The 19,579-nt window shown below is 42.4% G+C and overlaps 1 pseudogene; it reads right to left on the bottom strand.

Moving 5' to 3' along the window:
• Window positions 1-16,410: 16,410 nt before the first annotated feature.
• On the bottom strand, window positions 16,411-18,165 carry LOC116512399 (annotated as a pseudogene).
• Window positions 18,166-19,579: the final 1,414 nt, after the last annotated feature.

Genomic DNA, 19,579 nt, shown 5'->3' with positions numbered 1-19,579 from the left:
ATTTCTGACAACTGTTCCTTTTGTGTAGCTGGGATATTCTTTGTCATGATCTTTGTTTTATCTTTGTTTATTTTCAAGCCTGCTACTTCTCCATATTCCTCTATTCTTTCTAACAATTTGAGTGCGGTTTCTAATGGATCTTCAAGAATAAAAACTAAGTCGTCTGCGAACGCTTGCAATTTATACTCTTCTCTCTTAATTTTCATTCCTCTTATTTCTTCTTCTTCTCTGATCTTTCTATTTAAGACCTCTAGTGTTAGGACAAAGAGTAGCGGTGATAGTGGGCAGCCTTGTCTTGTACCTCTCTTTATTTCAATCGGTTCTGTTAGATCTCCATTTACCATTATCTTTGCTGCTTGTTTCTGGTATATCGTTCGTATAGTTTGAGTGAATTTCTTGCCAAAGTTCACCTGCTCCAGTTGCAAAAACATAAACTGCCAATTCACATTATCAAAGGCCTTCTGCGCATCGAGGAACATCAGTGCCAATTGTTTTTCTGGGTGGGCCTCATAGTATTCCAAGGTATTCAAAATTATTCTCATATTGTCTTTGATTTGTCTTTTAGGTAAAAAGCCATTTTGATCTGAATGGATGAAGCCATTTAAGTATTTTTTAAGTCTCTCAGCTAGTATAGATGCAAATAGCTTGTAGTCTGGATTTAATAAAGAAATTGGTCTATAATTCTTGATTTGTGTTAAATCAGTCTCTTCCTTGGGTAGTAGTGTGATATACGCTTCTGACCATGACTTCGGTATTTGGTTCTCAGTCATCACTTCATTCATGACTTGTAGGAGCCTTTCTGATTGACAAGCTCAGCATCTTAGCCACTGAGCCACCAATTGTCAGGCTTAGCAATGGAAATTTTGGGTTCGACTGTGATTGTATGTCAAGCACTACCTGTACTTGATAAAAAAAAGGTTGTGTGTTAGATTAGAAGATAGAATTGAAGTCTGCATTGCTCCTTATGCAAGTATTGCCTGCAAGCGTCTTCCTGAAACCAAGGATGTAAACCAGATTTAACTAAACCACTGGGTTTACATGGCTTGCTAAGCATAGAAGTGGATACTTTAAAATAGTCATTTCTTTTCTTAGGGATATTCTTCTACATGTTCCAAAAGTCAGTACATATCATTCTGAATCCTTTTAAAATGTATTGCTCAGCCTGTAATCCTGAGTCTTTGTAATATGAGATTTTCTAATCTGAAACCAATGAAGCTCCTTCAAAATAATTAAGTACTGGAAGAATTTTAACTCTTGAGACTGAAGAGATTCAAAACCTATTAGCAAAGTAAAATTGCAGATGAATGAAGGTCTCTTTGGCATTTTTCCTTTTATGAATCGAAAAATCTATTTTGCCTTCTGTTATTGTTTTCAGTTAAGATTCTATTAAGGGAGGCACAGACTCGATTCCCAAAGAATTAAGTAGCTCTTGAACATGGAACATAAAATGGACCATTGATTTCCCATAATATACCAATGAATTTTTAACAAAGTAAACCTCTCAGGCTGATCAAAAAGCTAATGGCCTGGAGAAAAAACTCATTTATGTGGTTTTTGAGAGCGACTATTATTCTTGCAATGTCATGTCCTGGGATTATATAAAATTAAATGCAGATTTATCCTTACATTTTTAGTTGCAGCTAAAAGAAAATGAGAATCTTTGCTTGCATGAAAGTAAAATCTTTGCTTGACTGTGTAATTAACTGCATTTTGCATTCTATAGTTAAATAAACCATCGTTTCCAGATTCCCCAACTTGATGCTATCTGGCTGTGATGGAATTATATTGATTTCTCAATATGGGAACGTAGGAAGTGAACCAGATTGCGGGAATGGTTTTCATCATAAGTTACCCCAAAGATCTTTTACAGCTATACAGATAAACCAGATTGTTTCCCTAGTTCGGAGGTTAATATTTGGTCGAAACACTAAATTGAGATTAATTACACTCACATTCCTCCTTGAAGCCTCATTGAAAGGGGTGATGGGAGATCAGTTCTTGAGTATGTGAACCTAAATTACAGTTTATTAAATATACGTTTGAACCTAAATATTTTATGCAGTTCCAAGAAACAGTGATTATACGTAAAGTATTTTTAAATAGAGAGGTTCAAATGCTGCCTTAAAACCTCCAGTGGTTTTAATTGCATTGTTAATTCAAATAGTGCTTAATTAAGTACTGCTCTATTTGATCAGTTAATCTCTGTGCTGTTTAACCACCATAGTTAATGTAGAAAAATTATGGGTGACTATCACTATCATTCTTTTAGGTTTGCTTTTATTTTATTAAAATTTCCCAGTAAGCTGTGCACTGTGCTTCCCTCACATGTAGCTATTATTTCAGTCAGTAATACTGAAGAGATATCCAGCCCGTAGTTATAGTCAGCATTGTAAATGAAGAAAAAATATTTTCCCAGAACAGTCTGATTTTATTGCATTCCATACTCAAGTGTGTAAACCATCTGTTCCACAGCCGTTTGGGTGAATAAGCTGCCATTCACATTCTATCAGTCTATCCAGCTAATCAGTGGAGGTTCTTTTTCAGTTGTGACATATTTGCCAGATAGAAGGAATCTAGAGGTCCTCTGAAGTCATTTAAAATCAGTAGCCTAAAAATAAAAATTACTGAAAAAATAATACAAAACCAGCAGCCTATATGCCCATGAATGTTTTTCTTTCTGCTTTTCAACCAATAAAATTCATACACCTTCCAGCCACTGTAGTTTTATTATGTGGATTCATTACGTAGAATCCAATATTTGAAATAAAGATCCTTAACAGACATTGTTTTTAGATTTAGATTTGGTTTTTGTGTAGGTAACAAGATAACAGGGGTTGAGTTTAAATAGAGACAATGGCTTTTACCTGAACACATGTTTTGCAAATAGCAATAGCACTTAGACATATACCTGGCACAACAAAACCGCGCTCGTCAAAATAGCGGTGATAAAACTGCGTCGCTAAAGCTGCGACGTCATCACCGCGCGTCATCACCACCGCGACAACAGCGCAGTGACTGAAGGGCGCTTTAAAACAGCGCGGTGGCAGAAAGCCAATTTAAATTAAGGTAAGGGTTAGGATTAGGTTTAGGGGTTTGCTTTAGGGTTAGGTTTAGGTTTAGGTTTAGGTTTAGGTTTAGGGTTAGGGTTAGGGTTAGGGTTAGGGTTAGGGTTAGGTTAGGGTTAGGTTTAGGGTTAGGTTTAGGGTTAGGTTTAGGGTTAGGTTTAGGGTGCTGAGTGCTTCGGAAGGCACGGATTTGCCCTCCGCGGTTATGTCTTCGCGGTAGGGTCGCGTTTTTCTTAGCGCTTCGGACGGCATGGATTTGCCCTCCACACTTATGTCAGCGCGGATAAGGGCTTCGCGGTTTTGTGGTGGAACCAGACATATATACCGCTTCATAGTGCTTCACAGCACTTTCTGAATGGTTTAGTTCACTTTATCAAACTTGATTTCATTGAGGGCTGCATCAAGGTTGTGTTTGACCTTGGGGGTGGCCAGGGGTGTGTTTGACCTTGGGGGTGGCCAGGGGTGTGGCCAGCTTGGCATCACTCATGTCGGGGGCACCTGTGGCCCAAGAACTCTTTCAACGAAAATGGGTTCCCGACTTCTGTTTTCAGCTGGGATGGCCTCCTGCAATCCCCTGCCAACAAAAATGGAATTCAGGAGGGCCACAGGTGGCCCTTACGAGCTCCATTTCACTGACAGAGGCTCCATTTTCACTGGCAGAGGTGGACTGGTCCTTCGTTATTTCCAGGGTGGCCCCACAGATCTAAGCACTCCATGGACTGAATCCAACCCACGGGCCTTGAGTTTGACACCTCTGGTTTAAAGAGTCAGCGTATTGCCTCCAATAATCTTTATCCTCGTTTTATCGACCTTGGGAGGATGGAAGGCTGTGTCAAGGATTGAACTCATGGCTAGGGACAGAGTCAGCCTGCAATACTGCATTCTAACCATTGAGCCACCATGATTCCTTGTTTTGTGAATCCTGGGGTTCTTTCCACATTTCCATCGTTTTCACTCTCCAAGGAAAAAGAACAGGTTTCAGTCATTCATTCTCACCCTCACTGATACTGACCTTAGACAAGGGTGGGATTCAAAAATTTTAGCAACCAGTTGTCTGCCCAGTTGCTCTATGGGTGAGGCCATGGTGGGCATGGCCTACTCGGCCTCCTGCACCACAGCACAGGAGGCCCGTTTTTCACCCTCAACAGGGTCCAGAGGCTTTTTTTTATCCTCTGGGAGGGCGAAAATGGCCTCCTCTGGGCTCCGGAGATGCTCTGGAGGCTGGAAACCCTCTTTGTGGGCCCTGCACTTACCAGGCATCCAAAATGGGCCATGTGGAGACTCCTGGGAGGGGCAGGGAGGAGTGGGAGTGGCCAGCCAGTCCTTGCAACTACTGGTTCGGCAAACCAGATGTAAAATTAGCACCTGGCTCACCCAAACCGGTCCGAACCAGCTGAATCCCACCCCTGCCTTAAAATGCTAAGACATTACAAGGTAGTCCTCAACTTACAACTACAATTGAGCCCAAAATGTCTGTTGCTAAGTGAGACAGTTCAATGAGTTTTGTCCCATTTTATGACCTTTGTAACTACAGTTGTTAAATGAATCACTACTGCTATTAAGTTATTAACATGATTGTTAAGTGAATCTGGCTTCCCCGTTGACTATGTTTGACAGAAGGTCATAAAAGGTGATACATAGCAATAGCAATAGCAGTTCGACTTATATACCGCTTCATAGGGCTTTCAGCCCTCTCTAAGCGGTTTACAGAGTCAGCATATTGTCCCCAACAATCCGGGTCTTCATTTTACCCACCTCAGAAGGATGGAAGGCTGAGTCAACCTTGAGCCGGTGAGATTTGAACAGCCGAACTGCAGAATTGCAGTCAGCTGAAGTAGCCTGCAGTGCTGCACTCTAACCACTGTGCCACCTCGGCTCTACATGACCTCGGGACACAGCAGTGGTCATAAATAAGAATCAGTTGTCAAGCACTGGGACTTTGATCACATGACTATGGGGATGCTGCAATGGTCTTAAGTGTGAAAAACTGTCATATATTACTTAACTGTTTTCATTTTCAGCTTTTATATGTTGATACTGTTCTGCTATCAGTGTTTCTCAACCTTGGCGACTTTAAGTCCTGTGGACTTCAACTCCCAGAATCCTCCAGCCAGCAGCTGGCTGGGGAATTGTGGGAGTTGAAGTCCACAGGACCTAAAGTCACTAAGGTTGAGAAACACTGTGCTAGGTCATATCCTGTTTTGAGATTACTTTTAATGAAAAGCTGATGAAAATATTTATAAACAAATAAATTGGACAATCTGATTATTTATAACCTCCCTTTCCATTTTATTTTTATTTTTTTTAATCCTGCCTTTTTCATATGCAACTCAAAGCTGTGAACCTACCTAACAATTGTGGCTCTATTTGGATCGGGAGGCACTTCAAACGGTCACTCACACCCTTGTCACCTCGAGGCTGGATTATTGCAACGCGCTCTACATGGGGCTACCCTTGAAAAGCATTCGGAGACTGCAGTTAGTTCAGAATGTGGCCGCACGAGCGATATTGGGTGTGCCGAGGTACACCCACGTTACACCTGTCCTCCGTGAGCTGCACTGGCTACCAATTGGTCTCCGGACTAATTCAAGGTGTTGGTTATCACCTTTAAAGCCCTACATGACTTAGGACCAGCGTACCTTCGAGACTGCCTGCTGCCACATACCTCCCAGCGGCCAGTAAGATCCCACAGATTGGGCCTCCTTCAGATGCCGTCAGTCAGACAGTGCTGGCTGGCAGGCCCTCGGAGGAGCGCCTTCTCTGTGGCTGCTCCGACTCTCTGGAACCAGCTACCCCCGGAGATCCGGACCATACCCACTCTCATGGCCTTCAGGAAAGCTGTAAAAACCTGGCTGTTCCGGCAGGCCTGGGGCTGTTGACCTCACTGTTGAGGTCCAGCCCCGATTAGAAGGAATGTATGAGGGTGTTGCTGTTTTTAAACTGTTTCTTTTCTCGTTATGTGTTTTTTTTCCTCTTATTTTTTGTAAGCCGCCCGGAGTCCTTCGGGATTGGGCGGCATATAAATATTTTTAATAAATAAATAAATAAATAAATAAAATAACACTCCTTCCTCCTCTTATTTCCCTTACAACAACTGCTCTGTGAGGTGGTTGAGTTGAAACAAAGAGACTCCCCCCGTCACCCTGCAGGTTTTCCATGCTTAGGGAAGGACTAGAAATCCCAGTCTCCAGGTTTCTGGTCACCCCCTTAACCACTACATCAAACTGGTTTTGGGTTTTCTGATTGAATAACTAATAATGAGACCAAAAGTAAAATAATGTTATTTATTGAAGACATTCCTATTACAATTTTCCTAAGAGCTCAGTGGTGATAGTAAAAATGCCTACCTTAAAACTCTTATTTCAAATAGCAAAAATATTTAATGACATTAAAGGCATTGTTAACTATCTTAGGACTAACTGAGCACATTTGTCCAGGACAATATAAATGGCCAATAACTGTGGTTTTCCCCTTTCTCCTCCCTTTGCAAATTTCTCCAGTGAATCATGTGAAGAGAACAATAAAATGCTCAGAAGTGACAAAATGCAGATTCTGGTAGTAGCGCTGCAACCCTGAGTAGTCACAGACGCAGGGGATGCTAGTCGACAATAGCCAGGCTACATAAACAATCCTTCACTATTGTATTTTCAAGTCAACAGGGATCCTCTTGAAAGGAACTATAAGTTCTCTTTGAAGTTCATATGATTGTTAATTCCAAGAAGGAGGTCCTTCTTCATCAATGTCAAAGCTGTTGAAATTATCGTGCCTATTATGAGTACTGTTCTCTGTTCTGTTCTTTGGATTCGTTTTCATTTTGTTTATTGCACTGTTGCCTGAAGCACTGGAATCTAATTTCTTTTTTTTCCAGGATCATAAGGAAAAGGTGCCCTTTATTCTTAACAAGACTGTATCTTGGTTCCTGTATCATTTCTCAAATACTATGTCAGCGTTCCAAGTATCATGTAGAATTAAATCAGAGTCCAAGGCAAAACGATCCTTAAAGTTCCAATTTAATAAAGCAGACATCTTAGCACATCTGTGTTAATCCCAATTCTGGAAATGACATCAGAATCCCACCCAGTTAAAAGTTCATGATCTTGTCCCCACACCCACAATCCATTACATGGTCCAATCTTCTTCCACGCTGGCGTCTCCACCCAGCTGCTTCCGGTCAGGTGTAAAAGTGCGGAGACAAAAGATGACCTTGGCTTCTAGAAAAGAATGATAACAATACATTCCACAATCCTACTCCTGTCTATTCCCCCCTCCCATCAACTATACTAATGAAACAGCATAATGAAATAAGAGAAAGTGTGGCAGGCCAAAATTCTAAAAGGAATATAATTGCAGGCCTGACATACTTCCTGTTCAGAGATGGTATTCAGCTGGTTTGGACTGGTTCGCCCAAACAGGTAGCAGAAATCATGGGTGGAAGCAATTATAGACTGGACTTGTGCGTTCTGTTGAAATTAGAGTGGCAATTTTTTCTTATGGTGGTGTTCTGGGGTTGTTGAAGCATAGCAGCAGAACTCTGTTTTGTAAGAAGAAGTGCCCACCTTTGGTCCTAATAACCTCCATGCAGCATAGCAGCAGAATTCTGTACCGGAATGGTATCCGGGGCTCCAGGCAGGGTCCGGTACACGCATACCAAGGCGCACCGCCTGCAACCCACCACTGCAGTGAACCTTTGATTACATGGGATCTAGTAGGAACAGTGTTTTATGTGAATAGTTAAATCAGTTCAAGTTTGGGTTTAGAGGAAGTTTGCTATAGCCAAGGTTTTTAAATCTAAATTCACCTAACACGATCAGGTATGTTAAACAACTCTGTTCTGCAAACACAAAAGGGAAGATGTCATGGAAAATTAATCGTCTCTTACTAGAAAAAACCAAAATCCTAAATGGCAAAAAACGGGCCTGTTCCAGACGTGGTATTCAGCCGATTCTCTCTGGTTTGGGCGAACCAGTAGCAGCAGCTGCAGGAGGCTCTGCCCACCCGCCCCAAAGTAATGTGTGAGCACTGCGCATGCACAGAAGGTGGAGTGCGTGCGTGCATGCTCACATTTGCAAGCCGGTAGCAAAGGTAAGTGAATCCCACTGCTGGTCTGTTCTAAGATTACTCCCCCCCCCCTTTTCATTCTGTTTTTCATCTTTCATAGCCATGGGGTGGAAGTGGAATTTGAAGAAAACGGGCAAGGGAAGAGCATTCTTTTTTTTTATTCCATTTGCAGGGTTGTTAGCTTCACTTGAGCCACTGTAACTTTTTAATTTTTAAAAAAGACAGGAAATAATAGCCTTGCAGCTGTCATTCAGCCACTGTTAGAACACTGAAAATAGATACTCTGCATTGCACTGGGTATTGGAGATAGTGCCAGAGCACGCGTGTAAAACCTTTTTCCCATTAAAGCAGCTTTCTGGATCAGCTATGCCATTAGTACATAGTCGCGCATTGATTCTTTACTGGAAAAAATCCCAATTTAAATTGGCTGTCTCATGTAGACAGCTTGCAAATGTGTGTTAACCGGGCACCCTACACTACTGTGGCGCACTTGTGCAAAAAGTTCCAAATTTCAATCAGAATGCATTGCTTACACTGGAAAGTCCATTCGCTGCTGCAAAGTAACCAATAAATAAACCTACACTAACCCCTTCCTTGTGCCAAAGCTTTTTAGTGCATTTGCTTATATAGCAATAGCAAAGCAATAGCAGTTAGACTTATATACTGCTTCATAGGGCTTTCAGCCCTCTCTAAGCGGTTTACAGAGTCAGCCAGCATATCACCCCCACAGTCTGGGTCCTCATTTCACCCACCTCGGAAGGATGGAAGGCTGAGTCAACCTTGAGCCAGTGAGATTGGAACCGCTGAACTGCAGATAACAGTCAGCTGAAGTGGCCTGCAGTACTGCACCCTAACCACTACGCCACCTCGGCTCTTATATTCCCTCATCAGCTCCAGCAGGCACAAACATCAGCTTAGCACGAGGAAGGTGGTAGCCCAACCCACCTAGAAGTCATCAGGATACGGGAAACTGATCAGCCTTGTGCACTAATTCTGAAAATGTGGGCAACATGGTTGAACATTGATCAAACAAATCATGATTTATGCAAGGATATGAACCATTTTATATGATGGTGTACCAGGGTAGGTTCCTGCTGGCATTACTGCTGGGTTGGTACACAAAATTTTTTGTGCACGCACGCTCACTTCACTCACACGCCTGCCAAACACGTGCTCCGTGCGCGTGTGCATTTGCACCGGAAAAGGTCTGCACATGTGCACAATGTTAGAAAAGGGGGGGGGAATTAAATTTTTGCAATGAAGATTGTTCTGTACGTGCAAAGAACCGAAAATCAAGATGGTGCTGCCGCCAATATAACAGGGGCATGGCAGGCCGAATTACTACCTACTTGGCTGAACTGGTCCGAACCAGTAGGAACCCACCTCTGTGGGTTTGCAACGGTGCTGGCTGGAAAGGAGGCAATGACGACAATGGCGGCCGCTGTTCCTGTCAGCCGCTGAAGCAGCGCATGAAGACCTTAGCGGGCAGGGTTAGCGAGCGAAAGGCAAGAACGGCCCGGACTGTCCAAGTCACCCCTCGTCGCTTTACAACAATTCTCTTTTTGAACCCCAGCGAAGAGAAAAAGGGTGAAGGGAGGGAGAAGGAACCGGGAGAGTTCAACGATGTGCAGGGGGGGGGATGAGGAGAAAAATTGGTGAACTAGGCAAAGAGAAGACGAAATGGAAGTGGAACATTCCGCGACAGCCAATCGGGGGCGAGTTCACCAATGGCGTCACTATGCGTAGTTCTGAGATCCACAACAGCTGTGTCCTGGGGCTGGAATGAGGAGGTAAGTGGTATGTTTCGTTCTGGTACTTGATCCAATCAATGGACATTATTGATTTACTCTCAGCACACCTACACAAAAGCTCATCATAAGTATTTTCTACTCCCTTTTAGTATCTCAGCCAAGCAGCCGAGGAAGCCTTGGTGATAATAAGATGTCCCAAACCAGGCTCTGGGCAGCTGGAAATCAGTTATGTGTGGTTGATTATTGATTCATCCACTAAAGAGTGCTAGCTCTTTGGTTTACATGGCAACTAGGATAGCATCACAAATCTGCTTTCGGCCTTTTGATGAACTTCATCTTGTCTTTAGAGTCAGATTAAAAGTTCCATATGTAACAGTACACCGTTTGCAAGTCTACAGCCATGTATACCAGGGCTGTCAAACCCGAGAGCCAGATGTGTCATGTGCTGGCCATGCCCCCATGTGGTTTAGCAAAGGGGGGAAAAGTCCCAATACGTTATGTGACGCTGCTGCTATTCAGCCAGTTCGGACCAATTTGGGTGAACCTGTAGCACCAATGATCAGTTGGCCCTGCCATATCCTGTCCTTTATTTCCTGCTTTCTAGCTCATCACAATCAGCACGACACAGCTGATTTCTCCCCCTCGCTGTTCTACTGACCGTTGCTGACTTGGAAAGTAAGCAGCTGAGCTTCTAAATGCTCCATTTTTAGCATTCACTAAACTGGTTGTTAAACCGGCAGCATCCCACCACTGCCCCTGGTGTATACAGTCTTAATCCCAAACTCTTTTAACAGTTTCACATCTGGAAAAGTGTTATCTGGAAATCGACCAAATGAAGCCAGATAGTCTGAAGCCACCAAAGGTCTCTAAACAACAGTAGTGGAAAGCAAAACTGATGGCCACTAAGAATTCCAGGTCACTGCTTCAGATCAAGCCTCAAGTAAAGAGCAAGGAATAGCTCAGAAATACCCACAATACAACTCAAACGCACCAAAGTTGAAAGCAGTGGGTCTGTTCTCTTCCTGCAGAAAAGAGTTCCTTTCTAGAAGCCTTACCAAGTTTCCACTTTTTCTTGTGCTGCTGCAAAACCTGAGTGTTATGGATTCAGGGCAGTGGTGGGTTTCAAATTTTTTTGGAACCTACTCTGTGGGAGTGGCTTCCTTTGTGGGAGTGGCTTGCCAGCCATGTGACTTGGTGGGAGTGGCTTGCCGGCTATGTGTTCTGTCTCTCTCTCTCTCTCTCTCTCCTTCCTTTTGTCTCTCTGTCCCTTTTTTCTTTTTTTCTTTCATCTCTCTCTAACTCTTTTTCTTTCTTTTTTCTTTCTTTCTTTCTTTCTTTCTTTCTTTCTTCCTTTCTTTCTCTCTCTCTCTGTGTCAGTCAGTCTCTGTGTGTGGGGGGGGGGCAGTGGTGGGTTTCAAAATTTTTTGGAACCTCTTCTGTAGGTGTGGCCTGCTTTCCGGGTCCACTGGTGGAACCTCTTCTAACCGGTTCGATAGATTTGACGAACCGTTTCTACCGAATAGGTGTGAACTGGTAGGAACCCACCTCTGATTCAGGGGATCGAGCATGATCCCAGGTAAATTAATTGGGATGCCAATGATGGGGAAAGCAATTGCTTCACCAGGAATTATGGCATTCCTTCCAATCCTCATTCTTTTCCTCAAAGAGTATGTCACAAACCCCAGGATCTGGGTTGGTATGGAAGATTTAAAAAAAAAATCAAGATGATGACATATTGATGAAGTTGAAGCCTTGCACCCTTTTTACATGCAACACATGTTAAAAGTGGTCAGGGTAGAATCACACACAGATGCCATCTTGACTTTTTTGACAATCCTCACCCCATCCCAGGATATTTCAGCTAGCAGCTGAAATCTGGCTTTTAGCTCATTTGTTCAAATAATAAGAAAGTTATAATAGCTGAGCTATGCAAACAATTTAGTCCTGCCTTAGTCATTGGCTAAGGAAAAAATGTTTATTTATTCTTTTAAAAAAATCTTCAAATATCTTCAATCTTCAAATGTTTGGCCATGATTTAATAAGTAATTAAATATTTAAGCTGAACCCCTGTGAGCACGTCTACATAGTTTTCTTGGGAATTATAGAAAAATGTTTCCCCCTCCTATTATTTTTCCCTAATTTCCCATGCTAACTTTAGTCCTAGAATTTCCTTTCAAATACGGAAAGGGCCAAATCCTTGAAACACGAATATTGATTCTGAACGAATACTTCACTTCGTATTGCTCTTGATTGGATTAGTGGGTTTGTTGAAGTACAGATGATTAAATACATGCTCACCAGTGGTGGGTTTCAAAAATTGTTCGAACCTACTCTGTGGGTGTGGCCTCCTTTGTGGGAGTGGCTTGCCGCCCATGTGACTGAATGGGAGTGGCTTGCCGCCCATGTGACCGGAAATGAAGATGCCGATGACACTTGTCAGAACCACCTTAAATTACCTCACACACAGCACTGGCATGCATAAGAATATGATGTAAACTTGTTTTTTAAAAGGCATCTTTGGTTTGCATTAAAACAACATCAACACATACAGTGTTCTGATTGCACCAGAAACGCAGTAGTCATCCTTACCTTTCATAGAGGCACTGAGTTTTATAAATATGAGCATGATAGTGTAGAATAATCATATCCAAGGTCCAGTGGTGGGTTTCAAAAAAATTTGGAACCTCTTCTATAGGTGTGGCTTGCTTTCCGGGTCCACTGGTGGAACCTCTTCTAACCGGCTCGGTAGATTTGTCGAACCGGTTCTACCGAATAGGTGCAAACTGGTAGGAACCCACCTCTGACGCTCACTGACTGGGTTCAGACAACATACTGGGTTAACCTCAAAATCAGACAAAGGACATTACGGCAGCTGTGATGGGTAAACCAGGCCTGTGTGCGTGCAAGAGGATTAGGCTTCTCCCAATCGCATTGTCTGAAAACCATGTGGGCCAGAGTGCAACTTGCCTTTGAGAGACAGGTAGGAGATTCAGTGTTTACTTTGATCATTGGAACAAAACAACCGTGTCAGATAAAGAAAGAACTGCCCTGACAGCTAGTATCAACCTGCTTTCAGATTTCACAGCGTCATCCTCCCGCCTCCCTTGGTTCACTCAAGACTAACCTGTCAGACCACTTTTCACAGGCAACCTCCAACCTTGGGTATAATTGAGGAGAAAAGTAATAGTGTGGCTGCCATCTATAGACAGGAGGGAGTTTTAAACAAAGCCAGATTTAATGTTGCGAGAATATATTTATCTATACTTCTATACTATACCTATACTTCTATATATCCACCTTTACAGAATTCCCTATGCTGTTTTACTAGAGCTGTGTGATAAACCAAGCAGAACTGGTTTTTTTAAAAAATCTCCTTAGAGCAAGAATGGGCAAGTATGGCACCTTTATGACCTGTTGACTTCAGCTCTCAAAATTAGGGTTTAGGTTTAGGTTTTATTAATATTTGTATGCCGCCCACTCCCTAGAGACTCTGGGCGGCTCACAGATAAGACAAGGGACATATATAAAAATTAATATAAGAATACAATCATTAAAATTACACAACATGCATACTGCTTAGAGTGGGGCTGGATACTAATCAACAGCCCCAGGCCTGCCGGAACAACCAGGTCTTAGTAGCTTTACGGAAGGCCGGAAGAGTAGTAAGGATCCGGATCTCTACGGGGAGATTGTTCCATAGGGCTGGAGCAGCTACAGAGAAGGCCCTCCCACGGGGAGCCGCCAACCGACATTGACCGGTCGATGGTACCCGGAGGAGGCCCAATCTGTGTGATCTTATTGGTCTCTGGGAGGAAAATGGCAGGAGGCGGTCTCTCAGGTAGCCACGTCCTAAACCATGTAGGGCTTTAAAAGTAACGAAATTCCTGAGCAAGCTAGAGTTCAAAGGTCGTAAAGGCGCCATACTTGCCCATCCCTGCCTTACAGTGAACGAATGAGGGTTATTGAGCATCAGAGCTAAACAAAGCAAAAGTTCTTCACATAAAACTCTGTTGTTGGTTGTCCTAAACTTTGTTCAAGCAGCATAATTGGGGCGGGGAAGATCATTTTACTACTCGTTATTAAACAAGCACAAGTCAAAAATCCTTACTAACCTCTCACCTACGACTCAGCAGTTCATTAGGAGAATTAGAGCTACTTCCTCCACTGCAAAGGAAGTTATCGTGGTGTGTTAGGACTTGATATAAGACAAAAACCATTTTGCTTTGATGACAGACTCTCTAACAAGCTTTGCAAAACATGATTGCTTTGGCTCTTCGGTAGCTCTTAGGCAACTTCCTTACTAGTGATTGATAGATTAGCAGCCTCTAATAATCACTAGCAGTAATGAAAATAGAGCCAGAACAGCTTTGACAATCATTTTATGACACCAGACAACAGTATGAGCTGTCCTCTCTATGAGCCATCTTTAACTGCAGCGCAAACACGCCTCAACAAGTGTTTCCCCCCGCCTGCTGCGTACTCATGATGTTGCCGTCATCTGAATCCTAGTCCCATACCCTGATGCAGGATGATAAGGATGAGAACACTGTTGTAACACTGATATAGCTAAGAATAACTTAATTTTTAGCTATATCAGTATTACAACAATGATGTCATCCTTATTCTGCAACAGGTTTTGCTCTGGGTATAATCTGACTTGCTTTATCAACTATTTTGTTGGTAGAATAATTAGCTGACCTCTGGGTGTGGGATTGTATCATAGAATGGAATGGAATAGAATAGAATAGGAGCCGGAAGAGACCTTGGAGGTCTTCTAGTCCAGCCCCCTGCTCAAGCAGGAGAATCTATACCATTTCAGACAAGGGACTGTCTAGTCCAAGGGTGTTAAACTCAAGGCCCATGGGCTGGAACTGGCCCATGACATGGTCAATCTGGTCCATGGGGCCATCCTGGAAAATGTAAGGGGCTATCCCACTTGCTTCAGCCCGGTTTACCTGCATCGCGTTGTCCCAATCTACCCAATGCGAAGAGGATACATCGGGCCATTGGGTCTTCGTCCCGGTCTACCCAATGCAAAGAGGATACATGCCAGCAGTTTGGGAAGTGGAATCAAGCTGGCCATGCCCACCCAGTCGGCGATGCCTCTCCCTGAGGTCAACCACAACCCTGATGTGGCCCTCAATAAAATTGAGTTTTTCAAGATGGCCCTGTGGACCAGATCCAACCACATCGCGGATCTTGAGTTTGACACCCCTGGTATAGGGGTATCTCAGTATTTGTTGCTAATTGGTTCTGGGTGGGGTGACGAGTACTAAAAATGAATGCCAAACAAAGCATGTGACTTACCACATGATCCTTTGTTTTGTCCAGGAAGGACTTCCTGTCTGTCCCTTTTCCTATGTGAAGAGACCTTCCCAGTATGGCCAACTTCCTGTTTGTTCTCCATGGCCACCCCCCGTTTCCTATTGCAGGACATTAAATAGCAAACAAACCATGAGTACCCGGCCATTTTTCCTTCAAAATTGAGCTGAGTAGCAAATTTGATGAGTTTTGAAGCAGTCAAGTATGAAGGTGCCACAGTATATCTTATCTTTCTGCTCTGTCTTTAGCTTTGCTGGTTTTAGCAGTAATGAAGGCATGCATGAAGGAGAAAAGTGTGCTTAGCTAGGAGCATTCAAAAAAGGTTAGTTCTCACCTGCTAGAATCAGCAAGCTGCTCTTAGTTAAACAAATTTGTTCATTTATGACAGTGGTTCTTAACCTTTTTGAAAGAATCGCCTCCTTGAGCCATTGAGGAAGTTATCATTCTTCAATTTATGCAAACACATTTTCTGTTTTCTTTAAAATTGTCATCAGGACATATCGATGCAAATAATTTATTTCAAGTCTTTTTCCCATATCTCAACTGTGTGAAAAATTCTGATGCCACCCATCACTTTACTCCCAAACTTTGTGATACATATATTTCATTATTATCTTATTTATTCAAGACACTTAAATGCAATGACCACTGAAAAAAAAATTCAATTGCAAGAAAATGAAATGTCACCCCCCCCAAATAGTAACATTTAATGATTTAATTACAAGTGAATTTTAAGACGCAAAAAGAAATATAAAAAGGGCATAAGAACAAACTGCAATGCAGGAACTAAGAATTTCAAGACAAAAACTCTGAAACTAAATTAAGATTCGAGGAAAATATATATTCGTGCACACTGTAAAAAGAGTTAAAAAGACACAAAGAAAATTTTTACAGAAGGAAAGCAACAAAAATCAGAGAGACAAATTTAATGCCTTAAACTGAAGAAAAATATATATACCTACACAAAAAGTTTACACAAAGAGCACAACAAAAAAAAGTGAAACCATAAAACTGAGAAAATATAATATACAACTGGAATGCACGCTAAAAAAGTACAATACAAAGAGACACACAAAATGTTTTACAGAGCACAACAAGAATTTGAAAATGAAGCCGAAAACTCAAACTGGAACGTGAAATCCAATGCAAGCAAATACAATGATAAGAGCTGAGACAATTATTAACGAAGAAATACAAAAAGCAAAAAAATAACATCAATGGCTGCCTTGTGCTTGGTGAGCTGATGCCAGTTTCTTGATGTCTGGAACCATTTTTGTTAATCTCATTCTTAAATCGCCGCGCTCAGTGATCTTCAACATGTTCCTTGACTTAGAAAGGATCTGTTGGATGGCGCTGAAGCCCCTCTCCACTAAGAAAGTGGAAGGAAAGGCTAACTTCCTCCCACAATATTGGGTAAGTGTTCCTTATTTTCACCCAAAAAGCTTTGCAGCCGTAACTCTGAAAATGTGATTGGACTTCACAGTCGTATTTCAGATCTGTCAGTGGCTCTTGGCAGTTTGGGATGAAGTTGTGCAAAGTCTGCTGTGAAAGGATTTAGCACCCAAGTGGGTACTTCCAGATTTATCAGATCATAGAATCTGGTTTCCATATCTTCTTTTAGTTGCTTCAAGTGGCAGCAAAAAACGTCCAAATCTTCTGCTTGGAGTTGATGTTCATTACCAAGGCTTGGGAACTGATACAGCTCCTGGTGACTCATATTGCTTGCAAGGAGGTCCAATTTTGAAATAAATGAGCAGATTACTCCTTTGGCCTTAAGAAAATTGATTTTATCTCCTTGCAGCTTTACATTCACTTCATTCAGCTTGTCAAAAACATCAGCGAGATAAGCTACATCCAGACATTGAAGTTGAAGAGATCTGCTTAGACTTGGATCAATGGATTCAAGAAATTCGACAACTGTGTCAAAAAGTTCATGGAATTGCCGCAAACATTTTCCTTTTGAAAGCCACCTTACTTCCGTCTGCAAAAGGAGACATTCAAACTCCTCATCATTTTCTTCACAAAGCTTGTGAAAAAGTTAGTTGTTCAAGGCATTCAACTTAATTTTATTCACAGCGTTAATGACGTAACGTGTAAACGGCCACTCAAATTTTTTGAGACAAGGTGCTGTCTATGAACGACGCAATGGACAATCATAACTCCAGATACAACTGATTTTAGATGAGCTTGAAATCCACGATATCGTCCAACCATGGATACAGTCCGTCGGTTGTACATGCCACAACGTTTGTCAAAGGGATGTTTTTCTCATTAAAAAACTCTTCAACCTTTTTAAATATTGAAGAACCTTTTGTGTGGGTGGCTAAATTTCGAGCAAATTACAGTTCTTCCCTGATCTCTTCATTTCCGTTGATGAAACGGACATAAGCCAATAACAAGGCTTCCTTTTCACGAATCGTTGACTCATCAATCAATCTGCATCATGAATTCTGTACACCTCTTTTCAAGGTGTCAATAAGCCTTTCTTCCACTTCAGCAGCCATTTCATCCATTCTTTTTGATACGGTGTCATTGTTCAAAGGAATCGATTGTGTGAAAGTGCTTGTGCTGGGCCCCAACATGGTGGCAAAAATCTGTTTCACTGCTGGTAAAATCAGCGTTTCTCCGATAGTGTGAGGTTTGCCACATTTTGCTATCAACAAAGATACTTCATAGGAACAAATGAGCCCCTTGTTGGCGTTGAGTGACGATTTTCCAAATAACTTCTCAACAGTGCTGTGACCCACAAACTTGGCCTTTAAGGATTGGAAAAACGATACCAGTTTGACGGCTTTATCCGAATGAATTCTTACCAAATGGTCTTTCAGTCGGGAAGGCTTCATCGCTTCATTTGAAAATGTTTTCTCACAAAGAAGACAAAACGGAAGCTGTACGTTGGAAGGAGATGGAATGAATCCCAATTTTAGGTATTCTGTCGAATATTGGCAACACTTCCTCTTCTCGGCCATGTTGAGAGGTCTTCGAAATGAACGGCACTAACTGCAAATTAAATTTCCGACTGCACTGGAACACTATAAAACACACGTGGACGTCGATAAACCTAGTTTCAACAGTTACGCTGACATTACAGCTGGCATCACAGGGGACAGCCACTCAGCATGCGATGTTTCGAAAAACGCGCTCACCCCTCCATCACTGCCCATTCTGGCCAATGGCGAGCCACTGTATGGGTAGAGTGAGAGAGGCTGCTGCGCAACACGCATGAAAAAGAGCGATGCGTATTCACATATGTACTGCATTCTGTACTGAAGCTAGCTGGAGGAACATTTTAAAACACAGTTCAATCCACTAATAGCGAGTGGATGTTTTTTTATGACAGATATACAGCGGTTCACTGTACGAAAAAAGTTGCAAAAGTGTTCCCAAAACAACTCGCTCCATTGCCCCCATATCACCCCCCTTCCGTTCCTTCGCCCCCGCGTCACCCCTTTTCGTTCCTTTACCCCCCCGGGGGGCAATATCGCCCAGGTTAAGAACCACTGATCTATGAGACTGGGAGCAATCCAGTAAAGACCCCATCAACGCATCTGCTTCTCTTTTGTTTAAGGACTTGATTAGCCAGGAAGATGGCTTTTCATTTTGTTTAGTGACTGTTCCAAGTTACAAAGGCACTGAAAAAAGTGACTTATGCCCAGTTTTCCCACTTACAGCCATTGCAGCATCCCAATGGTCACTCAATCAAAATTTGGCCACTTGCAACTGGCCTATATTGATGACACTGTCCCGGGGTCACATGATTGCTGTTTGTAACCTTCCCAGGGGTTCCCGACAAGTTAATGAGAGAAGCCCAGATTGTCTTAATAGCTGCATGATTCGCTTAACAACTGCAGTCATTCATTTAAAAACTGTGGCAAAAAGTCATAAAAGAGGGGAAAACTCAATAAACAAAGGCTTTGCTTAGCAATGGAAATTTTGGGTTCTATTGTGCTTGTAAGTTGAGAACTACCTAGAGCTGAGAGAGAGATAGAAAATGAAAGACCCATACAGGTAGGACCAGGCATTTCTGAGGTTAAAAAAAAAAAATCATTTTCTGAATTAACTGATACATACTGTATTAGCACTTAGAATTATATACCACTTCACAGTGCTTTACAGACTTCTCTAAGCGCTTTACAGAGTCAGCATATTGCCCCAGAGGTGGGTTGCTCTCGGTTTTACTATAGGTTCACTTCATGTATCAAAAGTGTGCATGCATGTGTATGCACCATCCATGATGCAATGTGCATGAGACCCACCCCGCGTGACCCACCCCATGCACATGCACATGCAACCCTTCATGTGCCCCCTGCCCCCTGTGCATGCATGCACCCCTGCATACTGTCTCCCCCCCACACACTTGTGCATGCGACCCCCACATTCATG

Source organism: Thamnophis elegans, chromosome 8 (genome assembly GCF_009769535.1).
Source record: "Thamnophis elegans isolate rThaEle1 chromosome 8, rThaEle1.pri, whole genome shotgun sequence".
Taxonomy (NCBI): Eukaryota; Metazoa; Chordata; class Lepidosauria; order Squamata; family Colubridae; genus Thamnophis; species Thamnophis elegans.
This window is presented reverse-complemented; position numbering and strand designations above follow the sequence as displayed.